Here is a 9,816-nt window from a genome sequence, read left to right on the forward strand (position 1 = left end):
GGAAACCAAGGCTCAGCAAGGCTAAGAGTGGCTCTCAGCTAGTAAGATTCCAAATCTTCTGACGCAATCACACTTTAGCTGTGTCCCCAAAGATGAAAAGACCTGCATAAGAGCCTGACTTCTCTGTGCATAAGCAGCTTTCCTAGAAAGGCTTAAGTGATTTTTTTTCCCTCTACAAATTTCCACTCTCTATTGTTTCTTTTGTACAAATGCTGGCAGGAGAGAGATTGCTTTCCTCTTCCCACTTTCATCCTGAAGCTTACTTGGAATTCTTTGCTTCAGGAAGTCTCAGCTCTTCTGTAGCCAGTGGGTTCTAGTCTGTAGACTTGACTGCAGTCTCCAACTGAGCTGACAGGCAACTGGCAGACACTCAACACAAGCTCTCCGTGGCCAAGCGCCAGGGAAGAAGGCGGGTGGCGGTGGCAACTGCAGTGCCCTCAAGGCGGAAATGCCACTGAAAGAAGGCTAGGTTCTCAGGTCAGCGTAATTAGAAGATTCTGGCTTTGAGTAAGACATTTGTCAATTACTAAAATAAAAATAAATGACTTGCCCAATTAATATAAGTTAAAGAATTTGTTATTGCCAATAGTTTGGATGGTTTATCACCTCTTGGAGAAACATTTAACTTCCTAGGATCATTTGACAATGAATATATATTATTTGTATAATATGAAAAAATACGATTTTTAAATCAGGTCTTATCATCTGATAAGCATAGCTGAATCATTTTTGCATACACTTGCTGCTTTCTAACTAAATTATCACTAGAGGGGCAGAATTGATATTATAACCAAGAGGGGCTATACAACAATAACACAAACTACATATATTTTCAGTTAAGTAGCTTCCAAAAAGGAGAGGGGTTTGGTTATAGTTCTTCTAACTACTTAGTGAACATTTCCTAAACTCAGCATTTTCAAACCCAAACTCTATAGCTGCCCCTCTGCCTCACTTCTCTTTCTACCTATCCTGTTGTTCAAGCCAGAAGCTGGAGAGTTTCTTTGACTCCTGCCCAACTCTTCATCTTCAACATTGATTTGGTCACCATGGCTGGTAAATTTTCAGCAAAAATGGCTCTGAGCTACATTCTGTCATGCCTTTCCTATTATGCTTTCCTGGTTTGGGCTCTCATAATTTTTCACCTAGACAATTCCAGTACCTCATGACTGGTCCCCATCCTCTAGCCTCTCCTCACTCTGGTCCTTCTTCTACCTTCATTCATTCATTCAACAAACATGGATTAAATGCTGACAACATACAAAATCCTCTGCCCATGTAGAGCTAACATTCATGCAAAGGGAGACATAACAGAGATAGATATAATAACATACTAAGTAAGTGATGGGAGGCTATTATCTAGGGTCTTGATTTGCATTTCCCTGTTATTAATGATGCTGAGCAACATTGTGAAAATGTTGGCCTTTACTCTGAGATAAACAAGGACACACTGGAAGGTTATGAGCAATATGACCTGACTTAGTTGGTTTTTTTTTTTGGATATTTTAAAATTTTTATTTATTTATGTATTTATTTTACAATGTCATATTTTTAAATTGAAGTATAAATGATGTACAATATTATGTTACAGGTATACAATATAGTGATTCACAATTTTTAAAGGTTATACTTCATTTACAGTTATTATACAATATTGGCTATATTCCCCATGGTGTACAATACATCCTTGTAGCTTATTTCATACCTGATAATTTGTACTTCTTAATCTCCCACCTCCATCTTGCCCCTCCGCTCATCCCGCTGGTAACCACTAACTCCTTCTCTACATTTGTGACTCTGTTTCTTTTCTATTATATTCACTAGTTTGTTGCATTTTCTTTATAGATTCCACATATACATGATATCTTACAGTATTTGTCTTTCTCTGTCTGACTCATTTCACTTAGCATAATGCCCTTCAAGTCCATCCATGCTGTACACCAGAAACTAATACAACATTTTAAATCAACTGTACCTCAATTAAAAAGCAAGCAAACAACCCATTTAAAATATAGGCAGAAGAACTGAACAGACATTTTTCCAAAAGAGGAAATGCAGATGGCCAACAGGAACATGAAAAGTTGCTCACCATCACTAATATCAGGGAAATGCAGATCAAAATCACAATGAGATATCATCTCACACCTGTCAGAATGGCCATCATCAAATGACCTGATTTAGTTTTAAAAAGACCATTCTTTACTGGGTGGGGAATTGGCTAGGGAGTGGGGAGCAAGGGTTGAAACAGGGAGACTACTTAGGAGGCTCTAGTGATAATCTACATGATGATAATCCAGGTGAGATGGCTTGGACCAGAGTGACAGTGATGGAAGGGGGAAGTTACGTCAGATCCTGGATATATGTTGAAGTTGAAGCCAATGGGATTTGCTGGCAGATTGGATGTGAGGCCCAAGAGAAAAAGAAGTATCATTGATGATGGCGCCCAAGTGTTTGGCCTGAGTGCCTGGAAGGATGGAATTGCATGAAGTAAGGTGGGGAGTCTGCAGAAGGAGAGGCTTTGGGGTGGACCATCAGGAGCTTGATTTGAAATGTGATAAATTTGAGATAATTATTAGATGTGTAAGTGAGGATGTTGAGAAAGCAGTTGGATAACAAAGCCTGGGGTTCAGTGGGGGAGATCTGGGCTAGAAATATAAAATGGAAGGTTGCTGGTGTGTAGATGGATGAACTCACCAAGGAGTGAATGTAGATAGAGAGGAACTGGGGGCCAAGGTCTGAGTTCCAGGACATAACAGCATGAAAAAGCTGGGGTGAGAAGGGACCCACAGAACGAAACTGAGGACCAATGAGCGAGGTAGGAAGAACTCTAGGGATGTATGAGGTCCTGGGAGCCAAGTGAAGAAAGTGTTTCTAGGAGCAGGGAGAGGTCAAGTTCCGTAAGGATTATGAGCTGATCATTCAAGTTGGTAATTCTGGGATGACGATCAGAGTCATTTGGGATCTTGATCAGAGCAGTTTTGGTGGTATGGAAAGTGGAAAAGCCTGGTTGCAGTGAATTTTAGGGAGAGAACAAGAAGAGGAATTGGTGACATTGACAATGACAACTTTCTTAATGGTGTTTTGTAAGGAGGAGAGAAATGGGACAGCAGCTGGGAGAAGTCGGGTCAAGAGAGTGTTTCTCAGGATGGGAGGAATAACAATATATTTGTAGGCTGATAGCAGTGATGCTCTAGAAAGATATTTGGTAACACAGGCAAGAGGGGGAGAATTTCTGGAAGCTTGTTCTTGGGTAGCAAGGAGGAGCTGTGATGTAGTGCAAGCGAGGAGGAGCTGACTTTGGAGAGAAGAACCCTCAATTCATCCGTGTTAGCAGGGGAAGGCAGTGTACCTGGACAGGTGCTGGCAGGTGGTAGATGGGGTGACAGGAGTTGGTTGAAGTCCCTTTTGATTGCTTCCGTTTTCTCAGCCACACTGTATTTGACATTAATTTTCTAAAATGTAGGTCTATTTATGCCCCTCCATGGAATCAGAGCCTTTTCTAGCTTCCTGTAGCCTATAAGGTTCAGATGTCTTAGCTCCTCGTAACCATGGTCTTACTCTAACTCCTCTGCAGCCACTACCGTCAGCAGTTAGCTGTGTTGTGCTGTCCTGGGCTGTGTTCCCTGCACGTGCCAAACTCCTTCACGCCTCCATGTCTTTGCATGTATAGTTCCCTCCACTTGGACGGCCCTTCTCCCACTTTTCCACATGACAAACCCCTACTTCTCTTTCAAAATCCGACTAAAATGTCACCTCTCTGAAGCCATCAGTGTGCCTTCCTCTTTAGATGAGATCCCTCTTGTGTACCCAATTGGTGCCTGACTGCCAAGTGTCCCCAAACAGATTTTTGCTGATTTGTTAAATAAATCATTCTCTCAACACTTTATTTAGACTGATTGTTGTCTCCTCGTTCAAGGTATGGTATTTCAGAGCCTTCTAGCACTTAGCAGAGCCTTGTGCGTGAAACAAAATCAATACAGACAGACCAAGAGAGACACAGACAGATACAGACAGAGAGCTAGATATAGACAGACAGATAGAAGAGCATAGAGCCCCCAACTGCCAAATCTCCCTTGTGGGTTATTTTTTTCTGGTGCTCCCTGTGGTCTGTGTGCTCCAGAAGGCACAACTACTAGCTTAAGGGACAGGGCTCAGTATGTTCAATGAAGCAAAAATCAACAAGAATGTCTTGAGTCAGAAACTGGAAATCCAGCCAGACCCCATTGTGGTTGAGTGCCTGGAGACGTTTACGCGCATCTCTGTAGGACAATCATGGAAACTCTGCGTCTGGGCAGCAGAGAAACAGGAAACCTCTGTGCTGGGGCCAGCGTGTTGCCTGGAGCCCTTTGTCTGGGTGTGGCATAAAGTAGAGCAGCCATGCTTTCTGTTTGAAAATTAACTAGCACTTTCTCACAGTTACTGATAGAAGTCACAATTGCTACAACCCTTTAAAAATAGTTTCGCTGCATTTCTTAGATTGTGTAAGTAATACGGAATCATTTTACTTCCCAAATATAGAAATATACTAATAGGAAAAGAAAGACCCCTATAATGCTGCCTCCCAGAAAAAAAATCACAGTTAAAATTTTGGTGTTTGTCGTTTTCCCCAAAACTTTTCTCCGTATTTGGGAAATTTTTACAGATACATTTCCATAATTTTTATAATCATATACATTAAAAAACAAAAATGGAATAAAAATGCATAGTTCTTTAGCTTCCCTTTTTTCCCTCTTTCATGTCAATGAATATTAATCTATAGCAACATTGTGAAAGCCGATAATCATCCATTGCATGGTTGTACCATAACTTATTTAATTAATTCCCTTTCAAAAGACAGATTTATTCCTATGTTTTCACTGTTATAGCAGTAGAGAGGAGGTGAGAAGGTGGACCTTGGAGTATGCCTAGATTTTTTTTTCTGGCTGCTTGGAGTTTATTTTCCATTTGGTGCAAGGCCCACGATTATGGGGTGTCAGGAAAGCTCTCTGTGGCTTGGATACTAAAGAGTGAGGTTCTCTTAGCTTCCTTTTGGGTGTTTTTGCTGTTTTGATATTAAAGAACCCAACTGCTCCTGCCCCAGCCCAGGCTCCGGGGCAGGGAAGTGAGGGCAGGGGAGCCATGGGGCAGGGCTCTCACAGCCTAGCACCTTGAAAGGAAGCCTGGTGGCTGGTGGCGGCCACTCAGAACAGGGGCCTGTTGGTTTTGCTGTGCTGGCCACCAGGCTGCTTCCTCCCCATGGCTTCCTGAGCCAGGTCACAGGTGACCATGCCACTGGAGGCCTGGAGGATTCCCAGTGCCCTGGGGACTCCAACACTGTGGCCATGAATGGGAGAGTGGACTTCCTGAAAAAAGAAGGTGGCCCACCAGTGCTCCAGTCAGCCTTGAGGAGAGCGGAGTGGTGGTGGGTGGCTTCCCCAGGGTACTCAGTGCTTCCATAGGTGCCGTCACTGGAAGTGGGACCCAGGCAGAGAGGTAGTAGTTGTGAGCAGCCACAAGCGAGTTGCTGGAGGGGATGGCTGCCATGCTTTTGCTTGTGGGCTTCTGGAAACCTCGGCCACGCCCCCTCACCAGCCTGGATGAGTGTGATCACGCGTGGTGGGGTTGGGGTTGGGGGACAACCCCCAGGCCACAGAGCCCATTTGCTGAGACCACAGGTGACCACTCCACCTAGAGGGCTGACTGCCTAGATTTGAATCTTTAGAGCCACTTACTAGCTTTCTGACCTCTCTGTCCTCAGCTTTCTCATCAAAAAGGTGGGAATAATCACAGTACTGTGGACAAAGCATGTCGCCTGCTGTATCAGTAAACAAAGGATGTTGCTGCTGTCAAACCAACAGCCACTGCAGCCGCCCCCTGAGGGGATTCAGGATGGAGAAAACAGGATACTCGCCCTAGATAGTTAAGGTGCATATCAAAAGAATGATTTCAGTGAGCTCAAACTCTTGCATCTTCCCTTACACAGAAAAGTGCTAAATTCATCAACTTGAGATGTCTGGCTTTCTTCAATTAACAGTAGTCTTTTGATATTCTGACTACCTGGTTGTTTTTTGTTTGGTTGGTTTTGTTTTTTACAAAAAACTCCTATATATCTTGGCTCCTCCCTTACCTCTTCGGAACATTCCCTCAGAGCGATCTGAGAGGCTGTCTCCTGGGCTTAGGTCCTCAGTATGTCCACTGAATAAAACATAACTCTCAACTTTTAGGTTTTGCACTTTTTTGGTTGACAGTACCTACTGTTATCATAGGGGTGTTGTGAGGATCCATTGAGTTAATATGTGTTATGATTTTAGAACAGTTCCAGGTATATAGTAAACTGCTGATGTGTCAGCTATTGTTATCATGAATAACATTGGGGTGAACACTCCTATCTGTATCCTGGGGAACTTAGCCTATTATTATTATGTTATAGTTCTAGAAGTGGAAATTCTGGGTCAAAAACGAGGCATATGTTAAGCTTTTATACTTGTTGCCCAGCTGCCTTCCAGAAATGTACCAACTGATTGGGAGTGGAGATGAGGCTCTGAAGGAGAATTTTCAATTTTGACTTTGTATATTTCTATATTATTGAATTTTTATAAGAATGTACTCATGCATTACTTGTATATATACTTTTAAACAGCCAATTTGCTCTCTTGCCAACATGGCTTTGAAAGAACACATATACCCTCAACCTCACTGGCACTGAGTATGTCAGTCCTTTATCATTATCAGTCCTTTAAATTTTTGCCAACATGATGAGTGAAAATGTTATCTCATCATTTGTATTTCTTGCTTATTTTTTCATATATTTTGGGGGAAATATTTATGTGGTAAATATTACAAATCTTAAACATGTTAATATCATTTGAATTGTTGACTCTACATCCAAGAAGTAAAATCAAGATGCTATTCAAAAAAAATAAAAGACAGTTTTAAAAATTAAAAAAGAGTATGTTCCTAAATGAAGCATTGTGCTGTACACCAGAAACTGACACAACATTGTAAACTGACTATACTTCAGTAAATTTTTTTTAAATCCCTAAAAAGTTTGAAGCAGTACTTAAAAATTTTTTAAAGAAAATGATGTGATACCCACAGATTTATATCAAATATGATTATCATAATATTATTTGTAAGAGTGAAGACTGCTTAAATAAATCATAAAGTATGGTATCATCTGTGTGATGCTATGGCATGAGGCCATTTAAAAAATGTTTAAGAGTTTATAGCACATATTTTATAATAAGTAGGGGGAGAGAAAATTCATACATAAATGCAAATTCAAAAAAGGATGAGAAAAAAATACATTAAAATGGTAGCAATAGTTCTTTATGGGTGATGGAACCATGAGGAATTTTTCTGTTTCTTCTTTTTACTTTTCTGTATGTTCCGTATTTTCAATGGGTATGTTTTCACCTTTGTAATTTAAAAAAAAGAAAAAAAGGAGGCATCCCTTGCCTTGGATGATTACAAACCACAGGCGAGGCTATGCATGTTTGGGGCCTTAATTTCACCGTGAACCTAAAACTGCTTTAAAAAACAAGGTCTATTAAAACAATCAAACAAAGCTTGCATTTTCTCTCATTGACTCTTTCTTAGACATCCATTCCTGGGTCTCAGACAGGAAAAGCCCCACTGGAGAAGCAAGTTCAGCTACAAACACAAGCATAGAACACAGGGCTTGAGAGATAACTCCAAAACTATGTAGGAATTTATAGCTAGAAAGTGTAAAATGAGACCGAGGTTGAATTTCAAGTAAATAATAGATATGTCCAGAAAGAAGCTGTGTGTCATCTCTTTTTAGCTGAAGTGTTCAAGGCCATGGGCACGAGCTGAAAAGACAGCAGTGTCTGTGGCGTTATCAATTGCACCGATCACCTCCCGACATGAAAGCCTTTCTCCCTATGAGTCTGTGCCCTTCCATAGGCTCTCCCTCGAGATCTCCCCAAAGATTTGCCCGAGAGGGCAAAGGGGAAGAGCCACCTGTGGGCCGGCTAGGGTGAGACCAGCAGTTCACAGACTATGTCTCCTCTTCTGTGGTGTGTCCACATTTAGAGAACAGCAAACACCTCTGACACACTACAGCAGGGCCACTGAGAACCAATCAAAAAAGCAAGGTGAGCTATGGGGAGTCCTTAGATTAAAGGCACCGTGCAAAGCCTAAGAGATGCTAACTCATTCTCATCCTTGTCATTGACGCTCGGTGCAGATTTATACAAGGTTTATTGCTAGTTCCTTGAAAATGTTCCTGCCAGGTTTTTGTTGGGAAAGCTAAGTCTTTTTCTTTGCAGGATTTTGTTCATTCATTTCCTAGACTCAGTTGGGTTCCAATTGGACCAGCCTAGTAGAGCACCACCCCAAAAATACTTGGAGAAATATGGATGAAAAAGTCTTCTCCTGAAACAGCCACTCCTATGCAGACACCACAGGACCTAAGTGATTCACAGTAGTGATCACTTAATCACACATTTACATACGAATACGTTTTTGCCTGACCCGTAGGATTTCTGAACAGCTTCCCATCCAAGTACTTCGAAGGCTCAGCAAACTTGACAAAGCTGCCAATGTAAGACTCATTCAGGGTGGCACATCTCAAGGTCACACAGCATTTCTATGTTTTACTAACGTATTTTCATATATGACCTCATCTCTGCTTCATTTTCTGGGGGCCTCCTGCATCATCCCCACGTGGCTGTGGGCTGGGCAGGGGGCATCCATTCATCTCTGGTCCAGCCCTGAGCAGCTCTCCTTGCTGCACTGGCTGACAGTTGAAATGCAGAGAGGAGGTCAGACTGATGGCCCAGGCCACACAGCTCTGATCATCAACAGACATAGATATAACCAAGTCAGAAGTCGTGACTGGTGCCCGAGAACAATGGAATGATCTACTGGTATTGGACCCAGGTTGGATACACCAGCCCCTATATGATCTCATGCAAGTTAACTTTGCCTCTTTCCTCCCTCAGTTTCTTTGTCTGTAAAATGCAGTTGATAACAGTGCCATCCCCTAGGGTTGTGGTGAGGATCACAAGTGTTAACGCATGCCCAGTGCCTGCACTCTCCCCAACTGATAAAAGGTGCTCCTTAAATTGTAGTTTCTTTTCCTTTTCCCCTAGGGCCAGTCTGGGAGGCCCCACAGCCCTGGAACTTTAGCAATGAAAGGGGCTTAGGGATTACCTGGTACAGTGGGTGGTTTCCAGACTTTTAGATTTCAATCATTAATAAAATGGGGGGAAAATTGGACGAGCTTGAGAGTTGCTGACATTTTATTTGCAGGTAAGGGCACAAAAAATAAGTATATGAAGACTACAATCTATTGTTTTTACTTCATAAAAGAAAAGAATCTTAACCACCGTTTTTTTTTTTTTTTTCTTAAAGGAAGGAGGGCATAATAGCCAAATAAATTTAGCTGTGTAAAAACTCTTTACATCGTCTTCTCTGAAAACATCACAGACCAATGTTAAGGAACCTCTGCTCTTCAAGCCATGCCCTCACTTTATGGATGAGGCAACTGAAGCCTAGAGGGGTGAAGTGACGTGCCCAAGGTTACACAGTGGGTGCCATGTCTTATTGCTGTCTAGGACAACAGCCCTGGACATGAGTGATCCTTCCATGTGGCAGAGACAGGTGTCCTGGGCTGAGAGTTAAGACATCTAGGCTCTATTTTCAGCCCTTTGCCCTCAAGTCATACTTTCTGCATTTTCTGCTTTTCCATAATGGGGACAGTAATGGCCCCCTCACTAAAGACTGCTGTGAAAGAACCTAATGAAAGAAGAACTTCAAAAGTGCTCAGAGATGCATGCCAGGGCATTACAGAGTGAGGTATTAGGAGTGAAAAAT

Source organism: Camelus ferus, chromosome 6 (genome assembly GCF_009834535.1).
Source record: "Camelus ferus isolate YT-003-E chromosome 6, BCGSAC_Cfer_1.0, whole genome shotgun sequence".
Taxonomy (NCBI): Eukaryota; Metazoa; Chordata; class Mammalia; order Artiodactyla; family Camelidae; genus Camelus; species Camelus ferus.